The 18,084-nt window shown below is 37.7% G+C and overlaps 1 protein-coding gene across 1 annotated transcript in view; it reads right to left on the minus strand.

Moving 5' to 3' along the window:
• LOC136853969 (uncharacterized) overlaps positions 1-15,874 on the minus strand; it is a 36,531-nt gene extending 20,657 nt beyond the window's left edge. The window contains exon 1 of the mRNA XM_067129889.1: positions 15,628-15,874. The gene's annotated coding sequence lies outside the window, so the exon portion shown is untranslated. The remainder of the gene's footprint in view (positions 1-15,627) is intronic.
• Positions 15,875-18,084: the final 2,210 nt, after the last annotated feature.

Genomic DNA, 18,084 nt, shown 5'->3' on the forward strand with positions numbered 1-18,084 from the left:
GAATCAGGATTCAATAAATTTGTGTTCATGAGTTGAACTAAAATCGTAACTCAGCGAGCAAGCAAATTCTCGCTACAAACTCTGGGTATCAGTTCGAACCCTGCCAAGGAAGGTACAATTTGACTTCATTTACGAAAGTCTGGTCTGATGACATGGCACTGGAACTGTTTGGTTAGTACACGGTAGGTATAACTTTTTTTGTTTAGATCATTGTGCCGGCTATCACAAATTCACACACACACACACACACACATAGGCATACACATATACCTATATATATACATATACTGTACATGTGTATGGGTGTGTCTTTGTGTGTGCGTCCATGCGTGACGTAAGCATTTCATTTCTGGATGAATTCCATTGATGTCCATGGCATCGTGATGATCACTAATAATCTGAGAGAGAGAGAGAGAGAGAGAGAGAGAGAGAGAGAGAGAGAGAGAGAGAGAGAGAGAGAGAGAGGATACTGACGTTTGACCTGTCATTTCCTGTCGATATGAGATGACGTATCCACTCAAAAATAGATTTGTCAGATCAGGGAGTGATGTTTATTGCGACTAGATAAGATATCTCTGACCGTGTTATCATCCAGCGTGATGAGATCGTATTACCTGAGCCTTCCATTCCCCAATAAAGAAATGCCGCTCCTCAGAATATATATGCATCATATCTGACAGTGGATTCACGTCCAGGAAAATGCTGTAGTTCATTGGAACAACTTTAAATCAACACTTTCCTTCTCTATCCTTCCTTCTCGAAAAGCTTCTGAACAGAAACGCAAACATTTCTTAGCTCTAAATTTCTAATCTACTGATTCTTATCAGAATCATAAAGAATGTTAAAAAGACAGTCCTTTTAATTTCTTACGGCAACCTGTTTCCCGTAATATGAATGTTATATGCCCCTAAGTGCATACCTGTGATGTGGTAATGTACACTTATGTAGAATTAGTAATTGGTTAAAAGACTATTGGAATATCGTTGTCAAAACTAATATGTTCCCATCACACAGGGATTATTACATGGCGCCAAAACCGTCGTTTCATGACAGTGTACTAGAGAATTCTAGGATAGAAAATGGTGGCAGACAATGTTAGTGGGAATGGGGACATAAAATTTAGGCAAAATGTCATTCAGCGCTGACAGGGAAATTGAGAATCAGAAAGGTTTAAAAGGTGCAACAGGAGGAAAACCTCGCAGTTGCACTTTGAAACAATTATCAGGAGAAGGTGGAAAGCAAGATGGAATAAAGAGAATATGAACGGAGATAGGTGGGTCCTGGTGGCAAATACTGAGAACAGAAGAGAGCATGTTTGGACGTCTGATCCGTCGCCTTCTTGTTCAGGGTAGGAGGGTAGGATGATCTTGCTGAGAAATCTGGATCCACTAGTAGGCGACAGAGATATGGAGATGGGCTGCAAAACATCACTGAGAAAAATAGAAAGTCTTCAGGAAATGTTCTCGCAAAGGGTAGCATTTGGAAATACTTGAGAACGAATGAAAGATGATACTGCAAGGAAGAGAACTATGAGCGAGTATGTAAATTTAGTTCTAGCGAGGAGAAGGAAGGGTTTCCAGCACAAGACTGAATCATTATTGTTTAGTTAAATCAAAGCTAAGAACTGCGGGCTTTCGGTACTAAAGGGAAAGTTTAGACTATAACCACGAATGCTATCAAAACGACTGAATTATCACAGTGGAACAGCGAACGTTCCACATCCAAAGATAGATAAAGGATGAGCTAAGTCTAGCTAAAAGAAGAGAAAATGGGGTTTATGGACACTGAAAACGTGAAACCCATTTTTTTTATCTCGATTACTTTCTTCGAATTACGGCCGGAAAAGTGCGCTCGAAAGATAACATCTCAGTCTCTCGAAATCCCTTAAGTTTAAACCGAAGATCAGAGCCTTGTGCCTGTGTTGACGAATGTTCTGTATGATTTGAAAATCATATATTTATTTACTTTTTTGCCATTTTCTCTTCTGGATATGATTTGCTCCAGGTCTATAAAGATTTGATTTTTTTGGCCTTGATTCAGTAAGAATTTATTTACAATGCTGTTCTATAAGTAAAAGTAAAACAAAGAATATCCTGCATGATTAACAATACCAGTACATTGTGGTAGAGTAAAGCACGTTTTATGTGATCTGCATGCAAGCCAGTGTACTGGTTATTAATGAGAAACTAAGCTTCAACTTTCAGGCAGAGTTAAACTCTTAAAAAATGCTTTGAGTTACAAGCACACATTAACACTCTTATATATCACATGATTTACAGTGTTGTAATAAATATCGACTTGCAAGAACGCTTCTGAACGTAAGCTTGAGGCTAACAGCATTTAGACATAAACAGCACTAACTTCTGAGTTGGGGAAAACACTCTCTGCTGTTTTGTGGTCAGGAATGCTGTGCTTATAACTCAAAGTATCTAAGACGAGAGTTCAAATTCCCCTCAGGACTGAAACACGTAATGCCAATTTCAATAATATAAATATACATTTTGTAGAGAAGTGACTTCTGTCGCATCCTGGTTGGTAATGTAGTGTGCGGTACTGGTAACTCAAGGCACTCTTAGATTCGAGTTCCGATCCACTTGAAGACTAAACTTTGTATCATATGAAAAAGTGATTTACAATTATCATCTGTGCTGGTCTGTCTGAGAGCTTTCTGCAAATGCATTCTCTAGGCTGACATTTATAGAACTGACTTCTATATTCAGAAATGTTAAGCCACAAATATCATCTAATGCTGGGCTCATCAAACCTGGAAGGAGCAGATGCACTCACTAATTATTATTCCCCTCCCCTGTGTGTGTATGTGTATTAATATATATATATATATATATATATATATATATATATATATATATATATATATATATATACACACACACATACATATATACACACGAGTATGCGCTAGTGCGTGTCGGCAACTTTTTAATGGTCATTTTCCAGCGAAGGAGAGAAGGGATCTCTCCGGGCAGGGAGGGACTTCAAACTGTGGGAAACACGAGGCCCCTCAGAGGAAAAGGTAGTGCACAGCGTGATGGTCTTTCGGACACGAGTGAAATACTTTTACGGCGACCCTCCTACAACAGGGAAGGGATGAACTTGTCAGAGAAAAACTTTGGCGATGAAGCTGCGAAGCAGTTGAACCAGTCTTAGAACGCTGCTGCTCGTCAATATTTCAAGAAACTTTTACCCACAAGGTTTATGCAAAACGTACATGAATTTACCGTGGTGCAGTGACGAAGGGTAAGGACGAAATTCCTTTGTTATGCTATGAATTCAGAGAGAGAGAGAGAGAGAGAGAGAGAGAGAGAGAGAGAGAGAGAGAGAGAGAGAGAGAGGCGGGGGAAGGAAGGAGATTCCAGGTCAGCATACCTACTCACGTCATAATGTTCTCCACAAAGGCACAAAGAAGTATCCCTTCTCAGCGTCGTTCTCCTCCCATACTTATCAGCCTCTTCATCTCGAACCGCTGCCCACTCCTATTCCACTACCCTTCCATCTTCATGTTACTTGGTCTCTGTCGTTCTGTACTTTCGCTCACCTGCCATATTAGTGGAACGGTAGTTACCGGAATGTCCTCGTGAATAATCGAACAAGAGGAAGTTTGCTAAGTTACGAAAGCCGCTATGAATAAAACTAGTATAACTGGAGAGGAAACCCAAGGGGAAAACCCGAACTTAATCCTTTTCATCCCATTGCATATCGGATAATAAAAACACGAAATATTAACAGCTGCTAAAAATCCAGGAAATCCTAAAAACAGGTGGCGTCAAATAGGCCTCAGGGAATCGAGTATTAAAAAATAGCCATCAGTGGCTTGGTAATGGAAGAATAAATGAAAATAACGTTAACACACACAGACCGAATGATTGAGCTTTGGTTTTATTTTAATTTTTTATGGCTTGTAGAGAAAGGTTTTCAATTTTGGATGTAGACCTTGATACAGCAATCTTCGAGAGGTTATCGTATGCAAACTGATGGATGACCGCTTTCAGAAACTTAGTTACAGGTTCTCGAAATAAAAACAATGACTCTATTGTTGCCAGTATAATCAGATAGCTTTCTGTATGTAAACCACCTGATGCCACGTTAGAGCTTCCCTATGATAATTTTCCTTTTTTTTTTTTTGACAACAGCATACATAAATAAATGTCAAGTCGAGACTACCGAGTGAATGAAGACTACAGATACTGACTGCAGTGTCATTCCATTCCGGGAGGAAGGAAATGGTAAATATGAAACGTCACCGGAAATATCAGTTATGCACTTTCTAGCAAGAGAAGAAAAACCGCGAGTTAGAAGCAACAAACAACAACAAGAAAACGGAAAGGGCTCGACAAACGAATAAGGAATGAAACGGAACCTCAGTATCTCCATACAATGGTAAACAGAAACAATCCGCAAATACAGATCACGCAGAGAAGCGAGAGAAAAAAGAACACTGAACTGAACTGAGAACAGAAAGAAACGAGTAGTAAAAAATAAGTGTCAGAGAGGATTTTTATTTTTCTATAGCCATTCTTGCAAGCACGCTCAAGAACAGAACAGAAGATAGAATTTAGGCCAAAGGCCAAGCGCTGGGACCTACGATATCATTCAGCGCTGAAAGGGAAATTGACAGTAAGTTTTGAAAGATGTAACAGAAAGGAAACCTCAAAGCAGTTGCACTTTGAAGCAATTGTTGGAGAGGGTGGAAAGTCAGATGGAAGGAAGAGAATATGAAAAGGTCATTACGATATTAGACAAAGAAATGACAACTGTTCTTTCTTCTATCTTTCGATAATCGACTCGTTGAGAGGAGATCTGCACCAGGGACCCTGATCTGCACCACTTGGAAATCTACTCAATAAAAAAAAAATTGTAATATCTAAATACCTTTCCTAACAACATTTGCAAATTCGCGAAATTCTCAGACAAACCTGACAACGGTCTTTTGTTTCAAGAGAATATAAAATTAATAAGGGCAAAACGGCCTTTTGTTTCAAGAAAAAATAAAAAAGTAATTAAAAAATAATAATGAAAATAAAATTAAAAGTAATAAAAATCAATATAATTAAAATAAGAAAAATAAGAGTATTAAAATAAGACTAAGAATAAGAATAATAAAACCAGTGAAAATCAGTAAAAGCAAAATACTAGAACTAAAAGCAAGAATTAGAAAATAAAAAGAAATCGTTCTTAGTTCTGACTGACTGACTACTTCAACAAGTTACCTCAGCCAAATGAGATCTTTTGTAGACGAACGTGCGCTGTATATGGAAAGAACTTGCTGATGTATTTATTCAAATGGCAGTATATTTCTATCACCCTCTATTACTACGGCTGAGATGCTGGGTGCCCCAGTGCTAGCTAGCGAGAGCTTCAAGGGTCCAGTAGAGCACTTGGGGACCAACCAGGGAGAGGGAATCGAACTTCTACCATTTCTTGGAGCTTGAGAAACATAACATGCAATGTATCATGATTGTATGGGTCTACCTTAATGTCATGACGTTAATGAGACATCGCTGTCTTGATGTACTGGATTAAATTGCAAATCAATGATTCAAGTATGATTCATGGAATTTGGAAAATGGATCTACATAAGAACTCTACAATGTAGCACATTGTCATCGAAGCCACGTTAGGGTTGTAAAGGTAGTTTGAATAAAAGCGGTTTACGACCAATTTTTTTACCTTACTGTATTCATTACACTTCGAGAGGTCAGTATCCCAGCATCCCGTCAAGATATAGCAGAATTTAAACCTTGCGACAATACGTCGATTCTGAAATGTCCAAAATGAGCAATAACACGCAATGGCAGAAAAAATGGCCACAGCAAATCATCTACATTTTTTAGCTGAATTGAATATAGAATTTAGGCCAAAGGCCAAGCACTGGGACCTATGAGGTCATTCAGCGCTGAAATGGAAATTGACGGTAAAAGGTTTGAAAGTTGTAACAGGAGAAAAACCTCGCAGTTGCACTATGAATCAATTGTTAGGAAAGGGTGGAAAGTAGGATGGAAGAAAGAGAATGCGAAAGGAGGTACAGTAAAAGGAACGCAAGGGGCCGAAGGCAGGCTGCGAAGAACTACGGGGTTTACATTTTTGAAGAATGTGCCTGTGGCCACCAGAAAGAGAATTGAGCATTCCTATCAGGACATGTCACAGCTTTTCAAAGAAGTATATATATGCAGCATTCAAATATTTGTTAAACTTGTATATAAAAACTGCCTAGGGCAATGTAATTATCTGTTAATGAACTGAGTAGGTAAACGAGGTAAATACAATCACCGTACAGCCTCTGACTCGGCGAAACTAGAAACATCTCCATTTTCCTATAAATGAAATGAGGATAATCCACAATTTCAGTTAAATGATTTGGAGTGAATTTCAAGTCAATTGAATTCTGCATAATGCAAATGCTGGAGTTTCAGCGACTGTGTTAATCACGGACTTCATATCATTGCAAAAATTCCGAGTTGAAATTATATGTTATCAGCGAAATAACCTGATTACGACTCTGAAGGCTTGCGCTGAACACTTCCCATTATTTTAACATTCAAGATACTCAAACATACTTGGAACAAGACTAAATGGCCACTTACCAGCAAGGCAAATTGCCAGAATAAGATTCCCACAAGTTTAAAGAGAAATCCAGAAAAAATAAAAATTAAAAACAAAAATGAACAAACAAAATTAATGCTTATTTGCTTACAAAAACTGTAATACAAGTCAAAATCCTAAGGCAATGACATTAGGCACCTTAAACTAGTTTTGCAGCCTCTGGTCTATTTATGGAGTGGAATAAAAATTTAGGCCAATGGCCAACCACTAGGACCTTTGAGGTCATTCAGCGCTGAAATGGAAATTGAGAGTAAAAAATGTTGAAGTTGTAACGCAGGAAAACCTCGCAGACACACTATGAAACAAAAGTTAGGGAGTGTTGAAAGTAAAATGAAAGAAAGAGAATATGAACGGAATAGAATAGAATATCGAATTGAGGCCAAAGGCCAGGCGCTGGGACCTATGAGGTCATTCAGCGCTGAAAGAGAAATTGAGAGTAAAAAGGTTTGAAAGGTGCAACAGGAAAATCTCGCACTAGGAAAGTTGTTAGGAGAGTGTGGAAAGTAAGATGGAAGAAAGAGAATATGAACGGAGGTACAGTAAAATGAATGAAAAGGGTTTCAGCTAGGGGCCTTAGGGATATATACTGCAAAGAACCTCAAGTAATGCCTACAGTGCACCGTGAGAGGTGCACTGACGGCACTACTCTACGGGGTCTGGTCTGCTGATGAGAACTGACATCATTAACACCGTCAGCTTTACAGGATGGCCTATTCAAGAAAACATGCTTTGAATTGAACACAGTACCAAATGCATAGGAGCGAATGCTTATTGTGCCAACAGATGCGCTAAATATACAGTACTAGGCTAAGTACTGTTATTTCAACTTGGACAGATGAGTTTTGGAATATTATCCTCAAATACTTTTCTCATTTTTCGATGTTATTTTTTTCTTTTTTTAAATATTTGACTTTAGGACTAGTCCACTGTGTTTTATGTCTCACTATTCTGATCAAGAAAAACTGATCTAATGTCAAATGCCTCTGTTAAATGTTTATGTTTAAGCTACTCTGACACAGCAAAGGAAACAATCAAAATACAACAGATTCCCAATACTAATTAACCCTGCCACTGGTTGTTCATTCACGCTGAATAAATGTCTTCTTTCATTCATCAGCGGTTGGTACATTTGCCAAAAACAATATTGCAGGATGTTCAGCGATTAACGGGCATTAATGACAAGAATGCGAGTCAAAATAGAGAATATCCATTTTGGTTCTGCATTTGCAGGAAGCTGACTGCTACAATTGCCCTCACATTGTCCTGTGCAACTCCTGAGCCCTTCTTGCCAAATGTTTTCAGTACACATGTCAGGTTTTAAATTAGTTCCATAGTCGAAGAATAAGCTGCTTTTGCATACTGTAGATAACCAAACTCACCAATTCATGTAACTGCTCTTCACACTGTAAAACTTAATCTTCTTCAAGAATTGCTTGCCCACCTTAGGCAGGTCATAAGACCTTTGAAACCTACTTTTTAGGGACTTGTGTTATTAGTTGTATAGTGATCAGAGTAGCAGCAGTAAAACATAATGTCTCAATAAAAGCTTGTCTGGTGTCTCTGTAAGTGATGAAGAGCTGGAATTCTTTTAATTACGTGACTCTTCGTGTTCTCTTTACGAGTTGCAATCATTCTAAAATTGCTTTACTTTTAACTTTTATAGCTTTTTTCAACTGACTGTGCTACATTTATATTTTCTAGCCGTTTCCACCTTTTATTTATATAAATATATTTTATTACTGCAATCTATGTCTGACACAGTGGGATTTACTACTACTTAGCTCCATGTTTTTAAGAATTACAGTATGGTCATTCTGTGAGAGAAAAAAGTAATTTATTGTATTTTCAGTATATTAATCTGATATACGCACTAGTTGAAATTTCATGTACATTATCTTTTTAGTAAAATTTAAACTGTGCTGTCAATGAATTTCATACACTTCTCTCACTACCTTGATACCATCAACCTGAGATTTCACAAACTCGCCTCATATTTGGTCACTAAATTCAATGATTATTGCATTTATTTCCCTTACTTTGCTCAGTCATTTGTAAATATGGTTAATTTTGTGTAGAACCCATTAATTTCTTTCTATTCTAAAACTTCTTCAGGTAAGTTACTGTAAAAAACTATATTCACCAATAAGATGTCAATTTGTTAATTCTTGGAAATTCTAAAGAAAAACTCAGAAGATACTTCATGGTGATGAATTAATAAAAGAATGATGCTTCATCTGGCAGTTTCATGAGTTTTTGCCCTGGCAACACTGCTGTGCATTTGTAGTCTAGTTCATAGTCACCATCTCTGATGGATTTCTCATGTCAGTTTAAGTTTCTGCCTGATGATATATCTACTGATGAGAACCTTGAGGCTGATGAACCACCATGACAATTACAAGAGAAGAAAGATCAACGCCTAAGGAAGAAAGTACTTCCATCTCAATATCTTCCTCCATCCTTGTCAATCCCTGATTTACCTAAACCTTCTCCTACCCAGAATACCCTCCTACTTTCCTAGGCATCTGGTGAAGGATGTCCACCTCATGCAGAAGGGCTTTAACCTCTGTGGAACCAGCACAAGTGACTACTCTTAAACCTTATTTATAGAACTCATTCAAGAACTTTCTTATATTGTCAGTAGACTATATCTGGAGAAGACTGGCACCCCTACTCACAAGATACAAGCCAATTTCCATGGCCCTGTTTCCTCTACAAAAGAACCCTACTTTCCTGCAACTATAAGGTGCTTGAACTGTCACAAGTCTGGGGCCATAAAGCTCAGTGTGCTGCTTTTGTAGTAAGTGGCATTTGCAGCAACATGTGCAACACTGACGTCTCCTTGACCAAATTCAAGAATGGAGTGCCCACCCAAAGCAAATGCCCTAACTGTATCAAGCCTCACTATGCCTGATTTCAGGGAAGCTAAACTGCGATCTTGAGAATTCTACAAATGAAAGGAGACACCCAAATTGGGCCACCAGTACCACCTCCAGGAGTATCTGCTGTATCTCCAAGACCTACAACATCCATGGATAAACATGGAACACAGACAGAGGCATCCCTTTTGACAAGCTCAGTCCTCACAGATTAGTTGTATTGCCGTAACTGAATCCTCTGACATTATTACAACACCATTTACTTCTCACTCTACCGACAGGATCTCCTTGACCCCTCCCCCTCAAGAATGTACACAGACACTCTTATTAAGAACTACATTAGGCATAATAAGAATCATGCAAGAAGAAAAATCGTTTTATATATAAAATTTAGGAAGAGTATGAGTTATTCCGAATTATTGTAAATTTTAAATGCTGAAGGCTTCAAGCTAACTCAAATTTAGACTTATTTCAAATTTAAAAACAACAATCCTCAGTTTTTTGTGAATTTGAAAATTAGTTGAAAATAAATTACAATATTTTAGCAGAGACGAATTTAAAAGAAGTATGAGTAAACGAACAATAAGTGTTAAAAATTATAAGAAAAGTTCCATGTCAGAGCACCAGGAAGACACTACCAAAGAGAGAGACACTTAAGAGATGAATTACCAGAGAAAGAAAAATAGAGGAGTCTCACCATCAGTGACATAACATGGTCTTGATATCCTTTCAAGAATGACGTCCCCAAGTTAAAGAGGTATAGATGGTTCTGTTATAATTGTGTATTGTTCCATGTAGAGGTAAGCTGATTCTGGCTAATCATATGTTCTCCAAAGGGGAAAATTGGACAGATTTGTCTCCAAGAACCAAACATGGCTTACATATGGTTGTTGGCCTGGAAAACAAAATTGTTCAGTATTCCGATGATGCAACACTTGTGGGTGTAGTAAAGTCTCCACTGATGAGAAATGAAGCTGCCCTCAGCTGAATGGTGTAGTCAGTGGGGTGTGAGGCTGAACTCCAGTAAAACGAAAACACTATTGATTAGCAGATTTCGCACAGGTTTCCCACACCATCCACCCCTTCAGGTGGATGGGACTTCGCTGAATGAATCTGAAGTTTTAACTATCCTAGGTGTCACTTTTGACCCACATCTTACTTTTCAGAAACATCTACTGAAAGTTTCAGCAAATGCCACATGAAAGTTATTGTTTGTAAGGTCTCATATTCATATCAGTGATAAAATCAGTGCAACCCGTTTTAGGTCATTATTTTGTGCTTCCTTTACTAGAATACTGTTCTCCGGTGTGGATATCTGCTTCTGCCAGAGACTTATTTCTTTTAGATAGAGTGGTTCATGGTGTTAGGTTTCTGTTTCCTAATATTAGCAGTTATGACTTGGACCATCGACGGATGGTCTCTTGTTTGTTACTTTTTCGCAATTTGTATTCTAATATGGATCTTTCACATTCACAACTGATCCCTGATCCCCTTTTCCTGCCGAGAGCAACCAGATTCGCTGAACAGCAGCACCAATATGCAGTAAATGTAAATGTGCCTCGCTGTCGAACTTCTCAGTTCCAGAGGTCCTTTATTCCTTACACCGTTGGACTGTGGAACGTCTTGCAATTGGAACTTGAGAAGTTCAAGCGAAGATGCAATGCATTACTACCATAACGCTATTCTCATTGCATTTTAACACAATTTTATCTGTTTATTAATTTATTTTTCTGTTTAATAACTGAGATCTATTCTTTCTGTATTTCCTTTTACCTTCTCTTACTTCCTAATGAGCACCATATTCTTTGGAAGCTTGAATTTCAAGTCAATGGCCCCCGTGGGCTTGTCCCATACGAATAGGGTTCATCTTCTGAATAATAATAATAATAATAATAATAATAATAATAATAATAATAATAATAATATGACCCAGGACATATTTTCTATTTCTATTTTTGAAAATCATGCACTGTAACCCAGAGGTGGAAACATATTGGCCAAATCCATGATAGTTACCAACTAAAATTTGGTTTGATCTCATTTTATGAAATTCAGGCTATCAACCCAAGCACTAGGGAACTTTCGGTCATTCAGGGACAGTGAAAAGAGAGTTCGAGTGGTTGGACTGAAAGATAAAGAGATCCAGAAAATAACAAGGATCTAAAGTTAGTGTTGGGAGAAAACTCCACAGATGCACTAAGAAGTAATAGTTAGAAAGGCTGGACAGCAAGACTGATATCAGCCTTCACACCAGGAACTCCTGGACATGCGAAGCACAACACTAGCTCCCACAGTTTTAGTAACAGCATTAGGTTATCCAGTGTTGCTGCTGTTTTAGCTCCTCATTCAGCTGATGAAATGGGACTGTTCTACCAGCAAGGAAAATTTCGATTTCCCTAAGTTGTTCAAATCTATTTTATGCAAAATGAGTCCTTCCTCATTTTTGTCTTTGTAATTTTGCATTTTGTTCTGGTTACTTCAGATATTATCAGTGTTGGCAGTATTAAAGATTAGTCCAGATGCTTCCAGCAGCACAGTAGTTACCACTTTTCCAAATCTATCCATTTACTAGCAACACTGGCTCAGCTTGTTAATGTTCCATAATATTCTCAACATACAGAAACAGAACACATGCTAACATAAGTATCCCTGAAAAAGGGAAAGGGTGTAATTTTGAAATTATGCCAAATAAACATAAATTTCCGAAGTACCAAAGGGTCTGAGACCTTGAACTATTTAAAAAGTGCATCATGAAAATTTTCAAGCCTGTAACACAAAGAAACCCATAATTATGTATATCTTTGTCCCAGATGCAAAAATTTCTTCCTTAAACCAGCAAAGATCACACTTTTTATACTTCTGATTGGTTATCCTCGGGGTATAAAAAAAAAATTAAATGCCTTCATTTATGACCTTACCACTTCTTGTTAGTGAGTTACAGTATAATGGCACTTTGACTGGCAGCTAACTTGGAGTTGTCCATTATAGCTGCTCAGTGAGCCCAGTCCATCGGACTGAAAAGTTAATTCTCTACTTGTTGACAAATCTCAACTACCAACTGATTCAAGTCTTCATTACAGCTCACCTAGTGGTGAAATACAGAATGTTTTGCGGTGCATTTTTCTGCAAGAAATTTTACTCCCTATTATTTCTCATGGCTTCGTTACAGACTGTCGTTCGAAAAGAGGAAACGCCGACCAGAGTATTTGTAATCATGTAAGCATACAGAGATGGAAATGTTTTAGGATTTAGATAAGGAAACAGTTTAAGAATGCATTTATGAGGGTACTATGAACTATATATATATATATATATATATATATATATATATATATATATATATATATATATATATATATATATAATAAAAAATCTGTCAGTATACAATTTTTAAAATGAATATATTCACTGGTTTTAATCGGCCGAATAGTGCAGATATTAAAATTGAAGTTTTTCACTTAAAATGCTCCAACGTTCATTTGCCGCAGCGGGCGGAATTTTCCCGATCAAAATCCAGCGCAACGACCACAAAGTGTTTTACCTAATTGCTTCCGCCATTCATTCTGCACCACTAAACTCTTCGCCATAACTGGCCACCTTCTTTACAAGCTGGCAAAAACAGGTCGCGGACCTTCTCACCGTTCTACAGGTTTTAAGGTAACTCCTGCTTCACCCAGTCCAGATGCCCAGAAACTTTATAAACCATTGCCATTTCTTGACTTTCTCGTAGAAAAGTCTTCCAGTGATTCTTGCTACGATATTTCCCGGCAACTTGTTCATTTGACATCTCACTTGTTAACTTCTGCGTTTAGTGCAATGCTTCCCAACCTGTTGCTTGAGAGCTCTGCTGTGCTCTCCCTGTGATGTGGCTGTGTTCTTTTCACAAAGCTTAAAATTCATGTTCGTGAGCATCAGCTCTTCGTAGGCTTAGTTCTGACAAAGAGAATTTGCTCGCAGTGTCAGACTCCTCATCAGTTATTGTGAAGAACTTCACAACATTACGCAATGAAATACTGATGTCAGTATTTCACTGCTTTTCAGTCAATATTTTTGTGTAAAGTAAAGTGGAGAAATGTGCGTAAACTGCATAACTTGACTAAGTTACAGTAGATGTAAAACTGTTGGAATCTATGGTCAATCTTTACTTACGTTTAATCATCCACCTATATAAAAAAATTCTTTTTTGTAAATGTTTAAAAGTCTGCACCTCTACCATGAAGGGTGTTTTTTTTTATTTGTAAATTCGTGAGATACAGGGTAATTAAAAAAGTACTTTTATCCATAACATTCTTGCCCGTATGCATTTTTGGCCAGAGAGAGAGAGAGAGAGAGAGAGAGAGAGAGAGAGAGAGAGAGAGAGAGAGAGAGAGAGAGAGAGAGAGAGCTGGTTACTCTTCATTTTTGGTTTTCTATGCAATGTTATTACTAAGTGCATTTGCATGTGCAACATTTTTTTCACGGATATCACGGCATGTACTGAGCAATATATTACCTTATGGGGCTAACTCTGTATTGCAGTGTATGAGACGTGTAATGCGATTTTCCAAAAGAATCCGTAAAAATCTTCTATGTGAATCCTTTGTAGGAAAAAAAATTATTAAAGTACTTAATTTGCAAAACTTTACTTTTTACAAGTTATCCAAAGGGATTTAATAGTAGTTTAACTTTGATATTGTTTTTCATAAGAATCAAAAACTTTCAGCAAAACAACATGCTAAGAACAAACATATTTTGTACCTCATGGAATCATGGGTGAATGCGTGAATGTGCAACATGGTTTTTTGCACGGTTATTTTGTGCAGTTTTTAAAATTCATTTACGAAATCTTGTATACAATAAAGTTTTTCTACTTAATTATTCAGTATAAAAATCAGTTAAGGCAAAACGTGCCATCTGCTTATATCGTTATATATCTATATGCATAATGCGAAGGACAAATAACTACCTTCTAGAAATTTGTGCAAATTTAATGGGCGAATTATCTGTGAAAGTAAAATATAGTTTTTCTGTGATTTAAAATTAAACTGATTTACCATTTCCAGAATCCTGTTGGTGCTTTCTATTTGTCCAGAAAACCGGTAGATGGTCGTCATCTTAGATGTGTGTAGTCGGTAATCTTCAGTGATTCTCAAAATCTTAATCCCTTAACTAGACGCTTGAATCTGTTCTCTTGTTGTTATCTGTTTCTTTATCTTGTTCTAGCCTGACGCACTGGCTGCAACCTTGTGCCCTTAACGTCAAATGGTAACGGTTCTCAAAAGTATTCGTTCTCCAAAAAAAAGTATAACAAATGTTACCAAGTGACTATGGAAATGTTAAGGATGCTTTTTGCATCGTGCTCAGGCGAATTTCGATGCACTTGCTTAGGCCTCAACTTTTTTTGTACAACCATTAATAATTAGTAAAAAAATAACTAAACAATTTCGAACTTTTCATCGCAAATTATCAGAAACGGCATTGATGAGAATGAGGACAACACGAGAGAGAGAGAGAGAGAGAGAGAGAGAGAGAGAGAGAGAGAGAGAGAGAGAGAGAGAAGAGAGAGAGAGAGAGATTAACCTTTCTTTGTGTAAGCACCGATTCATACGTCTTGAACGGAACGTAATATAAAGTAATAATAGTTTTTGAAGGGAAAAAAGTCACGTCGGTACAGCGTGAAGTTCAATAAAAATTAAGGAAAACCCTTTCGTAGCTTTACAAAAAAGTTGACTATTCCAAATCTTCTACTTTCATACTTGCTTCAACAGATGGAAAATCCTTTGTACATTAGGATGAGAACTATATAAATACCCATTATGGAGATAAAGACGAAGAATTTTCATGTTCTCTGCTTCACTGCTGAAAGACTTGTGAGGAAACATGATCCTGATGATTATCCCGCTCACAATGAGAAACGATGTTCTTTGTAGTTTGTTGTCAGTATAGTTGTGCACCAAAAACTAAGCTATGCCGTCTTTCGAATTACATACAACGATTGCATTTCCTGGCTAAGCAATGCTTCAACTGATGAAGTCTTAGGCTCACAAAACTTGGGGCGTTGATCTAATTACATCCACTCAATTTAAACTAAGACAACACCGTTATTTGACAGAGAGAAAGAAGAGATTGGAGGGAGGGGGAGGGGACTTACCTCAAGTACTATAGCTTTCCCAGCAAAGTTGGCCTTCGATTCAAAATCTCTCACATGTGGAAGTCCTGAACGTGTAATTGTTTATTCAAAACACTCTTCCCCTCGCATTTTCAGGGACTGATCCATCAACACTAACACGTACACGAGCGTGACATAGAACTTCTCAGGGAACAGCCTCTCACATCACTATCACGTACAACAGCACGACAGTACCAGCGAACACCGATTCAGACACTGGTCTTGAGGCAACAGAGCTGCTCAATTTATGCCTCACAGAAAACGGTGCCAGCAACCACTAGATGATTAGATCGCCGCGGTTTCACTAGCGCGTATCTCGCTAACAGCGGTAATCTTGCGTCATTATCTCAAGTGAAATTTAATGATCTGCCGGAATTCGTCTTTCTGAAGCCAACAGTTTCGTTGCCTGTTAGGTCTTACATATCTATAATTGATAATTTATTATACCCAAGCAATTTAATTAATAGCGCCTGTATTGCATAAATATGTTGACTTATTCGTGTGCTCCAGTGATTGCTAAATGCTTCCCCATCTGAAGTTACCATCGGTTACCATTTCTGTGACAATTAATAATTAGGTATTTTCATATTTTTTTTTTTTATTCAGCAGTACGGTAACTACTTACGAGTCATCTGCTTTAAAAGTTAAAAGCTTCCAGACCGCTAGTCAAAAACATAAGCTACCAGAAGGTACATAACAATGGTTGCAAACTGCAGAATGATAAAATAAGGAAGAATGAGAAAACAAAATAGATTAGACAGAAAAGTGGTTTGATCCACCTTTCAGTCTACTGCTTTTTTCCTTTTCAGCATCCTTTCATTTGTACATAAAATACGATTGAACGAACGCACCACAGGTTGTATCTATAGTGTAAAAGGTAAAAAAATAGAATGGGGCGAAGTTCGTACTCATTCATAAATTCAACAATGTTTAACAGTCATTCCGTTAACTATGCTCGTTTTAATAATGACGAGGCATGATTTTCACCAAAAACCAATCCAGAAAAGCTAAATGTCTTTTGAGCAACATTTTCATTTCAGTGTACCTTTCTACTTGACGTGCTGTTATTTTTACTTGAAATTCATACGTGACATATCAAAACACACACACACACACACACACACACACACACACACACACACACACACACACACACATATATATATATATATATATATATATATATATATATATATATATATATATATATATATATATATACAGAGAGAGAGAGAGAGAGAGAGTGGGGTCACTGCCACATTCATACTTCAGCTGCAGAATCGTGAATGACTACCGTGCGCAGTAAAACTTCTGTAACATTAGTCGCATCCACATCTACACAGAGGCAGGCTTATCAACAGCGTGTCGAACTTCTCTACACTCACTGTAACATTCTTTCCTATCTTGCACACATTCTTGTCTTCTGTATATCTAAGCCTTTCTTCCTCTTTCATGCCATCTAACCAACCCCTTCTTGGTCTTCGCCTCCTGCCTCCCCATAACGTTCCTGGATTATGCACTTTTGCCATTGTTCATTCTCTTCACTATACCGAACCATCTCAGAACGCCATGCCCCGTGTCATTTGTGCTCAACATCAACACCTCATTTCTCTAAAGGAGAGCTGGCTCAACGATCTTTTCATACATTCCCACCTTTGTCTTCACAGACACCAAGTCTCTCCACTGAACTGGGCATTCAGCCTATACATATTTTTCTCCTTTCTTGCTTCACCCATTCTGTGACTCACCTCTCCTCCCGTCCCACCATCATCGATCATATTTACTCATAAATCCTCTGCTTCCTTCCCCAGTCTTCCATTTTAACCTCCATTGCCCTTTCTTTCTCCTCTTCTGCTAGTTTGTACGGTTTATCTTTACTCTCCTCAATCAGCATAGCATCATTATCAAACATCAGACATTCTACTGTACACTCCAATCCTTCAACTCTGTATCTGTTATCCACTTCCCTTTCTTCGACTTCTCACATCACTCCATTTAGAAAGGTATGGAACGGCCACGAAAACGTAACAAACCTCTATCTCAGAGCCACTTTCTTGTCATTTTCCCACCTATATACTTATTCACTTCCATCGTAAAAACATTTAGTCGCTTAAACTCTGTACCCTAAATTCTCAACGCCCTTCACACTGCATCTATATCATTTCTGTCATAAGCCCTTTTTTTTGTCCTTGTGTGTTTCATATAGCCTTTTCCCTTTACCTTCAACATCTCTGAGAACTTTTTCATCACAAACACTTGATCAATGCACCCTTCCCTTTATTTAAACCCGCACCATTCTCTCCGTATCAGTCTATCTGCCATTTGTTTTACTCCCTCAATCAAAATTCTAAAATGCACCTTCTCTGGTATTCTAAGTAAGAAATTATGCCCTGATCACTTTTATCACCTGGACCTCTATAAAATAGAACAATAATTTTC

This window comes from Macrobrachium rosenbergii, chromosome 28 (genome assembly GCF_040412425.1).
Source record: "Macrobrachium rosenbergii isolate ZJJX-2024 chromosome 28, ASM4041242v1, whole genome shotgun sequence".
In the NCBI taxonomy this organism is placed as follows: domain Eukaryota; kingdom Metazoa; phylum Arthropoda; class Malacostraca; order Decapoda; family Palaemonidae; genus Macrobrachium; species Macrobrachium rosenbergii.